Source organism: Strigops habroptila, chromosome 15 (genome assembly GCF_004027225.2).
Source record: "Strigops habroptila isolate Jane chromosome 15, bStrHab1.2.pri, whole genome shotgun sequence".
NCBI lineage: Eukaryota > Metazoa > Chordata > Aves > Psittaciformes > Psittacidae > Strigops > Strigops habroptila.
This window is the reverse complement of record NC_044291.2, coordinates 11482582-11501186: the sequence shown is the minus strand read 5'-3', so window position 1 is coordinate 11501186 and position 18605 is coordinate 11482582. Positions and strand designations below refer to the sequence as shown.

Below are 18605 nucleotides of genomic sequence, written 5' to 3'. Positions count from 1 at the left end.
CTTCAAACACAACATTTTAAGCTGATACAAGTGACACCCTGACCCCATTTTTTGGTTCTGTCCATGCAGTGATGAGCGCGTTGCAGTCCGGGGGACCTCATCAACATCCTCACCCAACAGTCTGAAGACCTGCTGGTCCCCACCTGCCTTGTCAGGCGCTCAGTGCCCTTTTTCTCCCTGTCCCTTGCCTGTGACTTTAGCCGGTTGGGCCTCTGGCCACCACCAGCCTGCCACAAGGTCCTGCAGGTTGGCCGGGCTCTGGGATGCACAGGGCCAGGGCTGGAGGATGAAGCTCTCCAAGCTCTGCTGAGCAGCCTGGGGCAGGCAGGCTTGGTATGACCCTGGGAGAGCAGGAGGGAGCAGCCAGGTGGGAGCTTCTCCTGCTCAGCTCCATTTCATGGGTACCTGCAAGGTTGAGGCTCCTCAAGAAAACAGCCCCTTGCACAGAAACTGGTACAGAGAAATGAAAAATGGGTCTTCATGTCCCTGGGTAGAGTCTCTTCGGGGAAGCTCTTGCCATCTGGTCTTGCAGGCTCAACCTCACAGTCCAAGGCAAGTCAAAGCCCAAACCTCCAAGTCTGAGGCTTTCTGGGGCAGAAGTGGGTGCCCTCTGCCCTCACTGCTCTGCATGGGACACTGGGGACAAACCGCACCAATGCAGGAGGTTACAGGGACCTCTGAAGAAAAGCATCTTCGGCAGCCCAGGAGACACCTGCTCGGTTCATGGTGGCTCTGACTGCCCTCCCGCTGCTCCAGCTTTAGTCTCGGGCAAGGGAGAAGCTGAAGAGAGATTACTATCCTCCCATGATAAAAGGGGACCTGCCTTGGTGCTGCCTGTGCCCTGCTGAATTACAGACTCCGAGGCATTGAAAGACCAGCCCAACACACAGCCACCCCTTGGAGAGCATTCAGGGCCCTGGTGTAGCCAAGAACCCCGAGGCTGAGCTAAAGGGATCATGATGTGCAATGGCAGCACAGCATGGCACGGGGCACCAGTCATGCTGGGCTCCCACCATGTGCTGCACTGCCATGGTGTGATATGAGAATGCTCTTGCTTGGGAACAGGAGTCCCAGGGGCTGGGGACACCAAGGTTTGCCATTTCCCAAGCCACCAAGTCCTGCCCCCGGCCTCACCACGCACAAATTGATGGAGACTTCACCCAGGGCTGCGCCACTGCTGTGCCACCCCTGAGCGGTGGCTCCTGATGCTGGCAAAGGGACAGCCCCAAGAGCCGACACAGCTGCGTGCGGGGCTGGGAGCAGCAGAGCTGCCTCCACGCACGTTCAGTCCTCTGCAGCCCTTCTCCTTTGTCACACACCGCCAGAGCCTCCCTTCCTGCACGCAACATCCTGATGGATGCTCCGTGGGTCCCGTTGCCGCTCCAGCACCCCAGCCGGGGGGGGCTCGGCGCGGGGCCCTGGGAAAGCCCGTCGCTGGATGCTGCCGTCCCGCTGCGCGGCACAGATGAGAAGAAAACCATCTCCCGGGGCTGCCCTCACCTCCCGTCCCGCCCCGCGCCGCGGCCCCGCCGGCTCTTTCATCTCCCGGCCCAGCGGCTCTTTCATGTCCCGCCCGAGGTGCGAATCCCTCCCCTGCCACCGGCCGCTCGCGCCGGCACCGGCACCCGGCTCGCGCTGCCGGGCCAAATGGCTGGTGAGCAGCCTGCCCCGCAACCCTGCCTGCGGGGACCGGGCGCTGCGGCAGGGTGGTTCCAGCCTTAAAGTCTGAAGGAACTATCGCAGCCTCCCTGCCTGACCACCACCCCAACATCATCCTGGCAAAGAACCCTGCAAACAACCCTGCAGCTCAGGCTCCAGCTATGGCTTATCTTGAGCTGCGCCAGGGGAGGTTTAGATGGAGATTAGGAACAATTCCTTCCCCAAAGGGTGCTCAGGCATTGGAACAGGCTGCCCAGGGCAGTGCTGGAGTCACCGTCCCTGCAAGTGTTCACACACCGTGTAGCCGAGGCCCTCAGTGCCATGGGTTAGTGGTGGCCTTGGCAGTGCTGGGGAATGGTTGGACTTGATGAGCCTAAAGGTCTTTTCCAGCCTGGTTAATTCTGTGATTCTATCTTTTGATTCTGGTATAAATGTGACAAGGTTTCACTATCACAACACAGGTCAGCGTGTCTGGGCACAGCAGTACCTCTGCTGAAGGGCTGTGAATCCTTATGAGCAGCATTAAACAAAGATGCCTGGTGGGTATGAACTGCAAAGGGAGCACATCTGGGTAATATAAAAAGATGAGAGAGAATGAGAACAAGAAAGACAGAAAGAAAATGAAGAAGAGAAAGTACAAGGGAAAGGGCATGAAAAAGAGAAAGAAAAAGAAATAAGAATAGAAATAAAACAATAGAAATAAAAATAAAAAGAGAAAAAGAAAAAGGAAAAGGAAAAACGAGAAAAAAATGAAAAAAGAGAAAGAAAAATGGAAAGAAAAACAAAAAAGAAAAAGAAAAAAAAAAGAAAAAATAAAAGAAGAGAAGGAAAAGGAACAAAAAGAACTAAGAAAGGGAAAGCAACAAACCCATGGGAAGCACCTGAGTCTGGGACTCCCACGTGAGCCGGGGCCGGGAGCTGCCCCGTGGCATGGCCGGTGCTGGCTGCGGCTCCCAGCTCTGCTCCCAGGGACAGCTCTGCCCTGAGCCATCGCTGGAGCACCCACCCCTGGTGCACCCCAAGGGCAGCGCTGGACGGGCCACAGCTCAGGTGGGGCTCACACATGTCACTGGCTCTGCCCGGGAGCAGTGATGGTGCCACCGGGGGCAGTGGGGCTGCGGTGGCAGCTTGACCTGCCCCGGGAGCCACGAGAGCCCCAATCAGATCCCACAGCACACCTGAAGAGGTTCCTGGCACTTGCCTGCCTGTGCTGGGGCCAGTGGTGCTGCGGCAGCGGGTCCGAGGGCAATGCTGTGACAGGCACGTGGCATCTGGACACATCGGTGCTGCCTCATCACGTAAGTGCACCCAAAAGCTGGTAATTAACACCAAAGGCTTTTCACAGCACCAAACGGCTCTTCTGCAGGAGCCAAAGGGATCAACTGTGGGAATGGCGATGCTCACAGGCAAGGGGCAAGGGAGCTGTGGGAGGGCTGCAGGCACAGAGCCACTGCAGCTCCCAGCACACGGGGCTGCCACCAGTGAGCAGCACGAGTCCAAAACTGCCCGTGGTGGGGTGGGAGTGATGGGGCACGATGGACCTGGCTGGTCTGGCCCAACCCCTTCACCAGGGAGGTGTCCATGCTCAAGAAGAACCACCCATCCTGTCCCTGCTGGCTGATATGTCCCACACAGGGACACTTGGAAGTTTTTTCCATGCGACTTCAGGAATCTCAAGGAGGCATCTGGGTGAGACCCATTTTTCAAGCTGCTTTCTTAACTGGGAGCATCAGTTAAAAGGAAGCGATTAGCACTTGTTAGTTGGATTGTTTTGCATGATTGCAGCAACTGAAAGGTTAATATCCATCCAAATTGAGTCTAACTCTGTGAAAGTCACAAAACTCAGCCCAGCAAAACCTGACAGTCCGTCTTAACACAGGCTGACACTCCCAGGACAAATTCCCCTGCCAAAGCCAAAGCCAAAGCCAAAGCCAAAGCCAAAGCCAAAGCCAAAGCCAAAGCCCAAGCCAACCGTCCCAGCTCCTCGCCTTCTCTCACATTTACTGTTTATCATTCTAACTGATCACAAACTGACTTAGGGCACTTCTCCTCCCCTGGTATGCAAAGCGCCGGGGTTGGCAGAGCAGTGTGAGGGGCTCATGAGTTAGCACCCACTGATGGGAAGTAGAGACTGATCCCCAAGTCTCCCAGACAAATGCCTTAAAGACTCCAGCCAGAGAGATGTGGTCTTTTGGGACAAGGGGACAATTGCCTTTGGTCCTCTCCCGACACTGGAATAAAGGAATAGAACCAGTCACTGGCAGCACCTCCACAAGCGCTGTCTCCAGCAGTCCCTGCCCCGTCATGGTCACCTGAAGGTGACTGAAGGCTCAGCGAGGTGGCAGGGGCACCTCTGGAGCACAGAGGGCTCAGGGCTGGAGTGGTCCAAGAATCCAGTGCTGTTTGTTTCGCTCCGGACATCCGGATCTTACCTATTCAAATAAACTGACTGGGAGGATGGCAGAGCGTCAGGGCTGCTGCTGAGAGCACAGGAAACAGCTGGCTTCCAACAGGCAGCCTGGGACCCTGATAGCCTGGGATGATGATGATGATTACAACAACTAAAAAAAATCCGATTGCAGGACTATTTATTTTGTATGGATAACTCCAAGAGCAGCCCAACACATGGCAGTCAGTACCTGGCCGGGTTCCCTCAACAGGTCTGCAAGGGTGGCGTATCTGAAAGCATCCCATCTGCTCTAAGCAGGAGAGCATTCCCATCCCCATTCTCATCCTTATCCTCACCCCCATCCCCATCCGCATCCTCATCCCCATCCCCGCCCCCATCTCCATCCTCATCCTTGCCCCACATCCCTGCATGCTCCCAGGCTCACCAGGAACACCTCATGCTGCCAAGTGCTGACTCAGCACTCGGGCACAAGCAGGCTGGGGGCAGCACAGTGGGTCCTTGCCCTCAGGCCTGCAGGAGCCAGGGAGGCATTTTGGACATGGCCAGGTGGTAACTCGCTCCTTCCACCCACCAGGAAGGACCCAGACCAGCCTGTGATGAAAATCCGGCTCTCGGAAGCCATTCCCTTTTTCTTCACGGCTCTTTGAAAAGCCCTTGGCTGTTGTCCATGTGAGCGGCACTGCCCCTCAGCTCTTGGACTCCCCAGTGACCTCCAGGAATACTTCTGCAGCTGCCCACACAGATTCCCAGCCTGCATCCTCAGCAGAGCAGCCACGTTCCCGCTGTCCTGATCAGGCAGCCCCAGTTCTCCGAGGCAATCCCAGCTCATAGGGGAGGCTTTTGTTTTCCCTTCCGGCGTGACAGGACACAGCCAGAGGCCCCGGAAGAGGCAAATGTATTTGTTGTCCCCCCCATTTGTCTCCCTGCTTGGACACAAAGCCCCTGGGTCCCACTTGGATATGGCTGTTTGGACTGTTCATGTTGTTTGAGCCTTTGGGGGGGACTCCAGAGTCATCCCCATCCCAGTGGTCCCTGCATGGATCCCAGAGAAGAGGCTGCTGGAGCTTCAGCTCTCAGCAAGCCTTCAGCAGCCAACTCAGGCTCCAGAGGAGAAATGAGGGCTGGGAGCAAGATCCAGCCTTGGTGCTCAGCTTGTTTTCTGACCGATGAAACACGCAGAGCCCCGACCAGTACCAGGCAGCTTGCAGGGGTCAAGGTCACCTGCAGCTCCTCGCTGTCGGGTCACGGGGGAAGAGCGGGAGGCGGGATGGAGGGATTTTCCCAGCAGGCTCCGTCCCTGGCATGCCGCCTGTCCCCAGATGCTCCGTGGTGCTGCTGTGAGCCTTGGCGCCAGATGCAGAGCAGCTGAGCTTCACTGTGGGGTCAGGCAGCTTTGATGCACACCCACAGCGCTTCACAGGGGAAACTCCCTGCGTGTCTCTGCCCAAAGCGAGGCCAGAGCAAGAGCTGGACCCAGGTGTGGGTCAGCCCCAGCCCCAGCCCCTGCTCCCACCTCTCCCAGAGTCTCCAGGTCGAGATTAAAACCATGTCAGCAAGTAAGAGCCTGAGGATGAGGGAATGCCTGACCCATCAGCAGGTGTCCATGCGGGTGAGAGCTGACACCGCAGACACCCTGAGTTGCAGGGCTGGGCAGTCGTTTCCCAGCAGGAATTTTTGGCATGATCCTGCCTCTGGGAAATTTCACTGATAGCACCAGGGCTGAGATAAACAACCTCCACATTCCCACCCAGCTGCCTGCTGGAGCACCCATCCTGCCCGGCCCCAGCAGGATAGTGTGCAAGGGGGGAAGCACAGCTCGCAGCCCCGCGGGCCATGCTCAGCTCCCGGGCACCCTTCGAACATCTCTCTTTGCGACACGGAGCATCGCTGGGACCACTCGCCCTGCTCCAGGCTGGCTGGTTGGGCTCCCACGTACCACCTTGACGTCACCCCGAGGGCGCAGGAGGGAAAGGGGGGCCCTCAGCGCCTGACAATAGCGCTTTCCTTCCCCATCAATAGCAGCGAGAGACAAGCTGGGCTGACACGGAACTGTGCACAACAAAAGCCAGTGTCCGAACAAATCTTCTCAGGCGCTGGGTCCCCCGGGTGACCCGGGGTTAGCCCGGACTTTTGCTCCCGCCCGGCCCTCCGGAGCAGGAATGTCCCTCCGTGCTGCGCCATGGCTGGTTCCCACGCTTCCAACCTGCTTTGCTATTTATCAGCAACCGGCCTCTAATCCCCTTTGTGAAGGCCTGATTCAAGCTCAGCACAATGTGGCAAAAAGGGAGGGGGTGGGTGGGAGATGAGGGAAGGGAAAACAGTCCCAGAGAAAGAAAATCAAACCCTTTACCTTTCCCCCCTCCCTGATGATATTTCCTGGGGATTCTTTAGGCTGTCACCTCTCTGGGCAGTGCCATGCTGCCGCAGGGGGCCCGGAGGCTCAGCTGGAAGGGGCTGGTGGTGCATGGGCTGGTGTTTAAGGAACAAGCACGCACTTGTGTCCCTGCATAGGTAAATTCAACTTCAACACTCGCTGCTCTTCATGACTCTCCTCCTGCTGTGGCTTCATCCATCACCTCTGGCAATGAGCCTGTGCTCCCAACAGGGATGGAGGTGAGTGCTGGAACATCACTGGAGGGAGTCTATGGGGAACAGGGAACATGAATCCCGATTCCTTCCTTTTCCAGCCATCCCACCACAGCCTCTCCCTGAATCTCTCTCTCTCCACATACCCCCTCGGGGGGAATAACCTTATGGAATTCCCCCAACCCTGCAGCAGGCAGAGCTGGGTGCAGGTGCCCTGTGCTGGGCTCCATCATCCCCAGGGCCAAGCCCTTTGGCTGACTCCTGTTTGCTTTAGGGGAGGCTTCACAGGCTCTTTCTCCAGATAACGCTGGAACAAAACAGTTTCCAAAGGCTCCTCTACTTACAAATGAGGGGTTTCAAGCTTTTGTCCTCAATCCAATGCTGTTTTCCTTGCAAACGGCAGGGAAAAAACGTAAAAGAAGAAGAGACGACCCCAAATGCTAATCTTGTTAGGTTAAACTGTTCGCTAAACAGATGGAGGTGCAAGGCAATGGGATTTTTGTCTCTTTGAGGAAGGGGTTACGTTTGTAGGGCACAGGGGTCATTCCGGGCAAAGTGGCAGCTTTGCTCTTTGTGTCGCAAGAGCAAGGAGAAAGCAAAGGGGCAAAACCGCTCCTGGCTGAGCTGGTCCGATGGAGGTTAACCCTCTGTCAGGCTGGTGCTCTCACAGGATACTCAGAGCCAGCACAAGGCCAAGGCACCCCAAAAGGGACATTCTGAGAAAGACCCCAATGCCACAGTCCCTTGGCACTCCCCAAGGAAGATCATCCCAAAAGCCACCCTATGGCTCCTCCAGTGCTTGGCCCACATGGGGAGGATGCCAGGGATGGCAGCTCCCACCTGACTGTGTAGAAGGGCTGTCAGGCTGCCAGGGAGTTTTGTCCTCTGGGCTGTGAATGGAACCCCTAAATCCTTTGGGAGACAGAAACTGTTTCAGCCTGAGGGTACAGCAGCAGCACTGGAGATGCTGACGAGGTTAGTGCTGTTGCTTCTGGTCAGGGTCAGGAGCTGTTGGCAGTGAGAGGAGGGCACTAATTGGGGGACATTAGGATCCAGAGGGATGTGGGAAGGTGGTGTCAGACACCCAAGACCCCACAGAGAGCTGTGAAGAGCTGATGGCTTTACTCTAAATCCCTCCAGGTTTTTCTCAGCTCTTCGTTGCTTTCCTGCAAGCTCCACTAAATCCAACTAAACCCCTTTCTTAGCCTCACCCTTTGCTGCAGCCTGATCCTGTCCTTCTCCCCCTCAATTCAGGGAGTCAAGAGATGCTGGCCTGGGTGCGCCTGTCAGCCTGGGGTGCTGGTGCCTGTCCAGGTGTTTTACACCAGACTGGGAGCTAATATCAGCCTGGGTGCCAATTTCAACCTGTGTGCTAAGACAAGACTGGGTACTTAAGGTCAGCCCAGATGCTAACACCAGCCTGGATGCTAATGCCAGTCCAGCTATTTGACATCAGTCTGGGTGCTAACTCCAGCTTGGATGTTTAAGGCCAGTCCAGGTGCTTAATGTCAGCATGGGTGGTGATGCCAACCTGAGTGCTAACACCACTATGGATGGTGATGCCGGCCCCGGTGCTTTAGGACAATGCAGGGTGCTCAGCCCAGCCGGGGTGCTCCAGCCTTGCCCATGCGCTGTGAAACACGCCGGCTCAGCTCCATACCCTGTGAAGGCACAGTTGGGACCCTGCTTCCCCAAGTACCTGCTGATATCTACCTGGTGACAAAGGCTGGGCAAGCAAATCCAGCTCACTTGCTGCACTGCTGCAGACCCAAGCCTCACCTTTCCTCGAGCTGTCTGTGGGAAGGAAAAGAAAGCCAGGGGGTCTCTGCAGGAAGCTCCAGCCTGCTGGAGTTTTCTTCCCCATCCTGCTGTCCCTGTGCTCCTCACCAGAGTGAGAGCCCACCTCTGCCAGCCTGGTGCCCCAGGCTCTGGCTTGGACACTGCGCCGTGGTGCCATGCAGCAGCTGCACCCGGCTTCCTGCCCTTCCTGCACCTGCATGCACATCCTCAGCCTGCCTTCACCCTGGCACATCGCTGGGCTGCTCCAGAGGGCACCTTGGGCAAAGCAGCGGCAGAAATGAACACACAAAAGTATACAGAATCAATCAAAAAACCCAACAGCCCTGACCGGATCTGACAAACCAGAGCCAGAAACAAGGAACCGCCCTGAGGGGGCCACCACAAACAGGATCTGCTCCCGAACAGCAGGAGAGGATGTGGGAAGGAAAGGGAGGAGGTCCTGAGCATGGTCAAGGAGAGGCCAGCCGGGACGGCTGCTGGCTGAAGCTGGCCGGGATGTGAGGAGATCCCCTGCGGCAGCGTGCCCAGCCCGGTGCAGTGACCTCAGAGGCAGAGGGCAAAGCCAGACAGCCCTGAGCACCCATGAGTGCTCTCAGTTTCAGCCTGGACCCCAGAGGACTCTCTGCAATGGTGCCACGACACAGGACAACCGTGTGCTGGAGCTGCTGAGGTTGGCATCAAATTCCTCTTGTGTTGCTTCAAATTAAAGGCTAAAGAGAGGGTGCTGGTGGGGCTTCCTGGTGGGACGTGCTCCCCTGAGCACTCTCAGCCTGGTTAAGCATTGTGCAGAACCAGAGCACAGAGCAAATCCCATGGGAAGACTCAAGACAGCTCAGTCTCTGCTCAAGCTGGATGCTTCCAGCCGGCATCCACAAAACACAGCCAGCAGCACCCACAACCCATCCCTGGAGAGCTCCCTGCTCTGCCCAGCCCAGCCCAATACCATGCCGTGACCCAGAGCTGGGGCTTGCTGGGGGATGAGGGTCCCCTTCGCTCTCCCCCATCCGTTGCTCAGCCCTGACCTCTTGGCAGGGAACTGCATACCCATGGAGCCAGAGTGGGCTGGGAGGACACTTCAAGCCAACATAAAATCTGACCAGAGCAGGTTTACACATGGTCCTGGCTGCGACGAGCTGCTCCCCCTTCCTCTGCCCAATCCCCTGCAGATGAAACACCAGATTCCTCCCTCTGGCTCCATCCTCCCTGAAAGACTGCAGCGGGTCCTGCAGGAGCTGCCACACGTGCTGGAGCAGTGGCTTGGGAGCTGCTTGGCTCTGTGCTGCAGCGCTGGGGGCCACAGCCACCATGACCACATGAAGTGTGGGTTGGCTGCAGGCATCGGCTTCGCTGTTGCAATGTGAACACGTTCTCAGCAGGCGCTATCACAGCCGGTGCCCCGTGCTGTGCCGGTGGGACCGCAGCGTGCTCCAGGCTGGGATCTGCTGCTGTTGTGTTTGTGTCCCACCCCCAGCACTGAAAACAAACAGGAGATGTGAACACAAGCGTCCAGAAACATGTGCAAAGAAGGAAACAAAGAGCTGAAGTGGCTGCAGTGCCTGGAGGCTCGGCTGGGGGCCCTGGGACTGCGGCAGCAAATGAATAACAGTCCTGGTGTCTGGAATTTGTCACCTCCATGCACCGGAGAGCAGGGTCCCACTGAAGCCAGTGAAGGGAGAAAAGGGAAGAGAAGGGAGCCTGCTGCACAGCAGGAGCTCACATACCTTGTGGCACCCAAATAGGGGGTTTTGCTCTATCAGCTGTGCCAATCCCCATGCTGTGGGCTGGCATCCAGCACTGGCATCTGGAGCGAGCCACAGTGCTGTCTATCCTGGTGGGAATGAGCCTGTGGTCAGGAGCATGTGTGAATTCATGCCATGGCTGCAGCACTGAAACCCTGCCATGAGCAAAAGCCAAATGGTAAAATGTGCCCTTCAGCTCCCATAGCAGTGAGGTTTGCTACAGGAGCTGGGGCTGGTGTCCTGCGGTGGGCACCACTGCTCCTTCAGCTCCTCCATTTATGCTATGGGCAGAAATAACCAATTTCCCCCTTCTCCCCTTGTTGCACCCATGGAAGCAGCCTGGCAGAGGCCATGGGGAGCATGGGGACGTGTGCTCACCTGCCTGACACCCCAGCTCAGCTCTCTGCCCTGATTCCCTGCTACCCCATGCACAGCAGAGATGCCAGGGACAGGAGTTTGGTGTCCACCTGCATCCTGCCCACAGGACTCCTCCTTGTCCGTGAGCAGAAAGAGACACCAGTTGAGGACAATTCTGCCCATCAGCATTTAGGAACATCAGGGCATCAGAGACCAAGACCTGCTCCTCTCCAACCGTCACCACAGGTGAACAGCCCAGATAAAGCACCGAGCATTTTGAAGTGTCCAGGAAGGGGAGATGAACCTTCCTGAAGCGCAGAGCTGTCAAGGGGCTGGTCCCTTACAGGCAGGGCCCATGCTGGCAGCGTGATGTCAAGCAGAGCTCACCGGGGTGCTGGCATCTGCCGGCCACCGCTGCGGGTTCTGGGGGGCAGCCCCTGTGCACATAGCTCACCTCAACACACAAGCCCAGCACGTTTCCTGCTCTCCAGTGCATTCAGATCCTCTATTCATATCACATCACTTTTACACATGTTTTTCCAGCCCTAGGCATTCTGCATCCGCTTTGAAGCTGGGATGCACAATCAGGCAGGAAAGGGGAAATTTATGCTCCAGGAGCAGCCTTCAAAGCTCCAGGCTGTCGAAGGCATATAGGAAATGGTCCTGGAGGGGGTTTGAGGTGAGCCCACCATGGAGTGAGAGTCAGCCCAGCATTCAGAGGCACCATGGGCATAGGATCGGTGCTGAGCCCATTTCTGGGCCCTTTTTCCAGATTCCTTTTCACTCCGTACGAGCTGTCGGAGACTTTGGAGATGACGGACGTGGGAGCAAACCATGTGTGGTTTCTTCCACACAGTAAACATCCATCCCTCCATTATCTTTAACAAGCAGAGCACCAACTGCTTCCCTGAACTGGCAAAAGAGAATCCTGTGTCTTTAAAAAATCTATTATATTTTTTTCTCTGAACATTTTCCCAGAGGAGAAAAGAGAAGTGAGGAGCCTCCTGTGCCAGACAGCACCGTAAACATCTCCTGCTACTCTGCAAAGCCTGAAAGCAAAATAGCATTACCCGGGCCCCTGGGGACATCACATGTACTGCGGCCAAAGCTGCTGCCCTGGGAAGCTGTGATGCCCAGCTCTAAAAGCCAGGGCTGAGGTCTCTTGAGGACGAGTCCAGGGAAGGTGCTGGATGAGAACCCTCTGGCTCAGTGGTCTTGAATGTAATTCATACCTGAGCATCCATGTGCTTTGCAAGTGGTATCCAGTGATGTTTGCACCCGTGCAGCCTGGACCAGTGCTGCTGACCCTACCACAGCACCTCTCATCTACAGGAGACCCAGAGCTCCCCAGGCTTCATGTCCAGTGCTTCCAGGGCAGCCATTCCACACTTGATGGTGCCAGGGCTCCTGCACCATCCGTTCTTGTGAAGTGCCAGGGCTCAGCGAGTGCCTCTGGATGCTCCCAAACGGATGGGAGCTAAGGGGTTCCTAGGGCTGAAACCCCATAGGGACCACCCCACTGCCCTTTGCCAGGCTCCACCAAGGCCAGATCATCAGTGCTCACCAGTGCCACAGTGGGAACCTCTCTGTGACCATCCAGTGCATTGCCACGGACTCTTGCTCAGCCTCCATGTCCCCACAGAGCCCAACTGCCCTGTAACCCCCTTGCAGGCATGGGCTATGGTTGGGTCCCCTGAAGCCTTTCATTCTCCAGGGTGGTCTAGATGTGAGATGCCAAAGATTCTGTGGCACATTAGGGGATCTTTCAAGAGGGCTGGAAAAGGCTGTAGATTAAGACAGGGAGACCGTCTCATTGCAAACAGACTGAGGATGAGAGGGACACCAGATGAGTCCAAACCAGAGGAGAATGTCTGGAAAATAAGAAGGTGAGAAATTCTTATGTGCTGTGAGCAACCCTCATCTGTCATATAAAGGGAATCTTGCTGGGTGGGAAAAATGTTTGCTTGTCAGAAGAGAAAAGAAATATAGGAAAGAACCTTCTGGAATTAGAAATCACATTGGTGACAACTGTAAACATTTCAGTGAGGTCAGCAAATGAAACACCCAAGTTCTGCACAACTCAACCTGCAAAATCTCCTGGTCACCCTGAGCAGAAAGAAAAACTCCACGTCGCTGTGCCCCCCACATCCTGAAGCTCAGTTTCCAGCTCTGGCACTATTAACCTCCTCTGTGGACATGCTAATGGAGATAAAATGGTCCTGGATGATAATCACAGCCCGGGGCGTTCCCTGCCTGAATGAATCAACTGGAACAGCTACTGCTATTGCCAAGGAAAGGGCTTTGCTCCACATTCTGTGACTTACAGCAGCCCATAACCTCCCAGATAATATTTCTTTCAGCTCCATCAGTTCCTCATTGACTTTTCCACTTTATCTCAGTATCACACGGACTTCCGTGCACCAGTGATCGTGTGCAATGGTTTGTATTGAGGAGTCTGGAGGACGCTGCCGGCACTCGGGCAAGGCTGTGATTTTTCTCTACGGGGTCAGATCTTCCTCACAGGACCCAAAAGAGCGTTTTGACAAATCTATACATCTCTCACAGCCCAACACTGAGAAGCCTTTCCCCAGGGTGGAGAACTGGACCCTTCCCTACAAAGGGTCCAGAACTTAGGCATCTCAGGTGAGCCACATTAGGGACATTTTAAATACCCATTATACTGAATTCCCAACCCTGGCTCCCAATGAATGTCATCTTCATCAAGCAGACAGAGCTCCCACAACCTCTACAAAGCGACCAAATGCACCAGCACACAGAGGTGAGAGCCTGTGGATGTGATGGAGAAGTGGCTGACACAGCAACCTGTGTGGGAATGGAACACTCCCATTTCACCCAGCCTACAAACCGTTCCCTCTTCCTTCATGACAGACCCAACTTCTTATTTCTGACCACCAAACAGGGCATTTAAGGCACTTTCTGGCCATGGCTGAGCAGTGACAAACATGTAGTTTGACTGCCCTGCAGTAGTGCCTGGTTCGTCCAAGCTGGGTCACTTGTGCTCGCATATGGTGGTGAGTCCTGCAGTCCTGCTGCATTGTGCTCTCTCCTAAAGGGAGCGAGGCGTCCCCTCGCAGGGAGAGCTGTGAACACTGGTGGTGTGTACAGCTTCCACAGCACTCTCTGTTGCCCAAATTCCACCCTCTTTGTCTTGACAAGACCCAAGAGTAATGCCAAGGACTTTGCTAGAGTCCTTCTCACATGGGCTGAAGCACAGTACACTAGGCAGTACACTGAGGATGGGTAATGGGGAAATGAGAAGGGACATCAGTGGGGATGGGATCTGGGCTGCCTGATGTGACCATAAACATCATCATGGGCAACTCTGGGAGAAGTGTTATTGTTTTGCTTTGAAGCAGTTTCTCTCCATGCAGGCATCTGGGGCAATTTTCATAGAGATTATTTTGAAGTTTTTCCCCTTGTTTTAGAGGTGGTTCAAACCCAAGATGGGTTTCCCAGGATTTTTGGGACAGAGATACTAAACCCCATCATTCTTAGCCGTGAAACCTGGCTGAAAGACTAAGAATTGCAATGAATGCCTCTCTGGTGGTTTCCCTCTGTGTATCTTGGGATATTGGAGCACACCCCATCCCATAAGCAGGGTTAGGAGGTCCCAGGAAGGGGCCGGGGGCTCCTTGGCTCTCCAGGAGCACTCCCTCCCACCAGTCCCAGCTCAGGCTGCCCAGCCCTGCTTGAGACCTGACTTAAGACCCTTCTTAGTACCAATAGGAACATTTGTTGGCCCCATTCCCTGACACCCACAGCCACAGGCAGCCACAAGCCTTTGCTATGGTCCTATAATCCCATCGGGTCCTCCAAAACAAGTGGGTGAGGGCTGGGAGACTTCTCACTGAGACCCAGCTGCCCTGTCCCCATGGAAGGGGAGCTCCAGGACCCACCCTCACACACCATAAAGCAAAACCCCCCCCAGCCCAGAGACATCCTCCAGTCACTGCTGCTTTTTATCCAGTGCTCCAAATGTTCCCAGAGCAGTGATGAGGGGGCTCAAAGCGCAGAGGCTGTCCCCAGCCATCGGTGCCCCCCAGCAGGCAGGCTCCCTGCCTGGATAAGGGCAGAAACCAGCCAAAAACAAACAAACAGTTGGAGTTAATGGGGCGGCAGTTATTTTTGGCCTAGAGGGAGTTCACACACTCTGTGTTGTTTTAGTAAATAACTGTAAATGGAGCTTGTGGTGCGGGGAGCGGGCTGGGAACCAGCTCGCTCCGGGCGGCGGGCAAGAGCCGTGTCTTGTCGCACTGGTGCTAACAGGAAACCCAGTGCCTCACCTCCCTTCACACCTCTCTGTACTCACACTTTTATTGTCACCACATCCTTCGGCAGCCACATCAGAGGGAAGCCGAGGGGGCAGGGCCAGGGCAGGCAGCATCTCCCCGTGGGAAGGCAGCTCTGGGGCTCGTCACCCCTGTGGCGGTGGGGCAGAGCCCGGCAGCCCCACATCCAACAGGCGCATGGGCAGAAGCTGCGTCTCAAGTTGCCACCATGACATGGACAAGGCAAAGGCCATGCTGCCGTTGCTGGATGTTGCCTGGGACCGGGTGAGGGGATGCAGGACAGGCTCTGGATCCAACCGCCATTGCACTCAGTGCTGACGAGGGCTCGCTGCTCTCCTGCCTCCCCCACCCCACAGCAGCACGTGTCTGGCTGTGCCTGATGAACCCACGACAGTGTCTGCATCCCTCTGGGTCAACAGGCCTTAGAAAAAGGCAGTTTTCTACGGAGATGCATCCTCAGGAGGGCCAGGATTGCCTCACAGGCCAACCTGGATCCTGGAGCCCTTGAATGTGCTGAGATGCAACAAGAAACATTTTCTTTACTGTTTTCTTCCTTTTTGTTTTTGGAAGAGTGATTCAACTGCCCGGGTCCAGGATAAGGATGCTGGGTGCCTGCAGAGGATTTCAGTGGCACTGGTTGAATTGGCCTGACTCCATAAAACAGACACAAGGCTTTTCGCAGGCAGAAAGCACAACCAGTCAGGAAAACACACATAAAATCAAGTGACACATCATCTCAGTAAGAGAAAGATGGTCAGAGACACCCCCCCTGCACAGCCTGTAATCTCAGAGCAATAAAACTTGAAATGAAAGACAGCTGCGGCCGCCTGAGCAGGAGCAGGGATGGGGACACAGGGTGGCATCAGGCTCGCATCTGAACTCGTGCTCTGCTGTCAGCTCACACCAGGCTACTGGTGACATGTGCCTGGGGAGCTGCTCCCCGATCCCACAGCAGCAGTGTGAGGGAGCGTGGGGGAACGGGAGGAGGCAGCTCCAGGCAAGGAGCTGCAGTGATGGCCCCGTGCCCAGACGCGGAGCCGGATTCCCAGCATCCAAGGCCATGCTGCTCCCACTGACCGACCCATGGCACGGGAACCTCCAGCTGGAGAGGGACAGAACAGCCTTGGGGTGGCTGGGGAGACACTAGGTTTAGACAGAAAACAACTAAAGTGAGACACAATCACTGCCATTTCAGCAGGAAAAGAGAAAAAACAACCTGGCTTTCACAGAATCCCAGACTGGTTTGTGTTGGAAGGGACCTTAAAGCTCCTCCAGCTCCAACCCCCTGCCACGGGCAGGGATACCTTCCACTAGAGCAGGTTGCTCCAAGCCCCTTTGTCCAACCTGGCCTTGAACACTGCCAGGGATGGGGCAGCCACAGCTTCTCTGGGCACCCTGTGCCAGCGCCTCAGCACCCTCACAGGGAAGAGCTTCTTCCCAAGAGCTCATCTCAGTCTCCCCTCTGGCAGGTTAAAGCCATTCCCCTTGGCCTGTTCCTCTTGTCCAAAGCCCCTCTCCAGATTTCCCGGATCATGTCTTATAGACAGCATCCAGATGCCAAAGCTTGGGATCTTTTCACTCAATGACTGCTACATTTTGGATCCAGCTCAGTAGGTGAAAGCAGATAACAATGCTGTGAGCTGGGGCACTGACAGCGCTTGGGAAATCTTCACTGTGAAAGCCAACCAAATGGTCCACAGCCGGTGAGCTGGTGGTGAGATGCTGCAGGGTTCATGCCCTGCAAGGCACCACCCCATCTCCTCTCTACCCTGTGGTGTGAGACCGGCAGTGTGGCTCCATAGCGTGGTGCTGGAGCACAAGGATGCCTGTCCCTTCTGCAGCATCCCGGGCTGAAGGATCCAGCTGAGGATTCTGAGGGTCCTCCAAGCCCAGCCAGGCACACATGTGGGCCCCCACATAGCTTGGGGCTGCGTCCATCCCTGCCCAGCAACCCCTGAGCCAAAGGAGCCATCAATTAACTGTTTGGGGTAGTAAGTGAGTCCCCAGGAGCTGCTGATATGACTGGTGCTTGTCAGGCTCTCAGCCCATGGTACCTGCACGCTGGGACATCAAGAGGCCACCCAGGCACTCACCCCATGCCCGAAAGCAGAAGGGTGATTTGGTTAAGGAGGAAAGACCTCCTGAACTTGGTACCACCAGTTACTCCCAGTCCCTGTGTCACCAGAAGGAGACCTCAGCGAGGATAATGTCTTGCTGCAATGAGCAAATTAGGATGCATGCTGATAATACAGGTCCTGGCTAGAAAACATGCTGTGAACCCAGCACTGCAGACAAAGCACTGCAGAGAGGAGCAGAGCACAGCCAGGGAACACGGGGTGCTGGTGCCAGCATTCCCTATCCCAGCTCCTGCCCGGACTCCCAGGGATAGCAGAGCAGGTCCAGGGCCTAGGAGGGCTGGACATGGAAGGCAAGAAGTGCAGAACATGACACCATCTCAGGAACCAACCCTGCGTTTCCAGGGTTCCAGGGAGTTTTGCCAGTGGGAAAATGCCTGTACATGCAAAACCAAAGCTCTGGATGGAAAGGCCCCTTCCCTCTGGGCTCCCTCCAGCCACACCAAGCATGGCCAAGGCAGGTCCCATCCCTGGCCCTTTGGTGGGCAAAGCCCTGCATGCACCGAGTGTGGGGAGCCCGATGGCTGCAGAGAGGCTCATCTTGTGCTCAAAACCTCTTGCAGTGCCAGGAAAAGGTGTCTGCAGCAGCTTGGGCCAAGCCCCAGTGCCTGTACAGCCCTGGCTCGGAGACACTCCTGGAGACAGAGATGAGAGCAGACAGTCCCACACCAGTCCCAGTGGCTTCATCTGCCTCCCGACAAGGATGTGCTGCTCCCTGACTGCTGCCATGGGGAACAGAGGGTCACTGCTGTTGGATGATCTCATCAAACTTTGGTTCTATCTGCAGCACAAATCCTGAAAACAGTGTTTGTAGACCCATAAAAGGCTTCCCTGGGGGGAGATAAGAACTGAAGACAACTGGCCTTAATGATGTTGGAGAGATTTATGGGATCACCTTAAAAGAATTTATTGGAGGGCTTTTTAATGAGCAAATAATTAGTAGATTTATCTGCTTTTAGCTGCCTTGCTGTTTTATGGCCTTGGCAAAACGGCTTTCTAGGGTGTTTAATAAAGTTTGGTTCTGCCCTGCTTCCTGGTGTCCAACTGGCACCACCTACCCTGGGCACTGTGAGCTCTGTGGGAGCTGGAGGGCAGGGCTTGGAGAGCCCCCCTTGTTTTTAGGGGCAAATCATAGAGAAAAGGAGCAGAAAAGGAGGAACAACCAGCTGGTGAAAGGCAGGGCTCTGAGAAATGCATACACAGCCATGGCGAAGGCCAAAGCCATGAGAGGAATAACACAGGGCTGCAACTCCCTGTGTCCTGGTGAAGGAACGGGCTGCAGCAGCCTCTTGATTTTAAAGATCTGGGGAGGAAAATCAGCTGAAGAACAGTCTGTGAGTCAAGCAGACAAGAAACCTGGAGAGGGGCTTTGGACAAGGGCCTGTAGGGACACAACAAGGGGAATGGCTTTAACCTGCCAGAGGGGAGATTGAGATGAGCTCTTGGGCAGAAGCTCTTCCCCATGAGGGTGCTGAGGCGCTGGCACAGGGTGCCCAGAGAAGCTGTGGCTGCCCCATCCCTGGCAGTGTTCAAGGCCAGGTTGGACACAGGGGCTTGGAGCAACCTGCTCTAGTGGAAGGTGTCCCTGCCCGTGGCAGGGGGTTGGAAC

The 18605-nt window shown here is 55.6% G+C and overlaps 1 protein-coding gene across 4 annotated transcripts in view; it reads right to left on the bottom strand.

The window, feature by feature from the left end:
- Window positions 1-18605, bottom strand: part of EXD3 (exonuclease 3'-5' domain containing 3) — a 292767-nt gene that overhangs the window by 36435 nt on the left and 237727 nt on the right. The window lies entirely within an intron of this gene.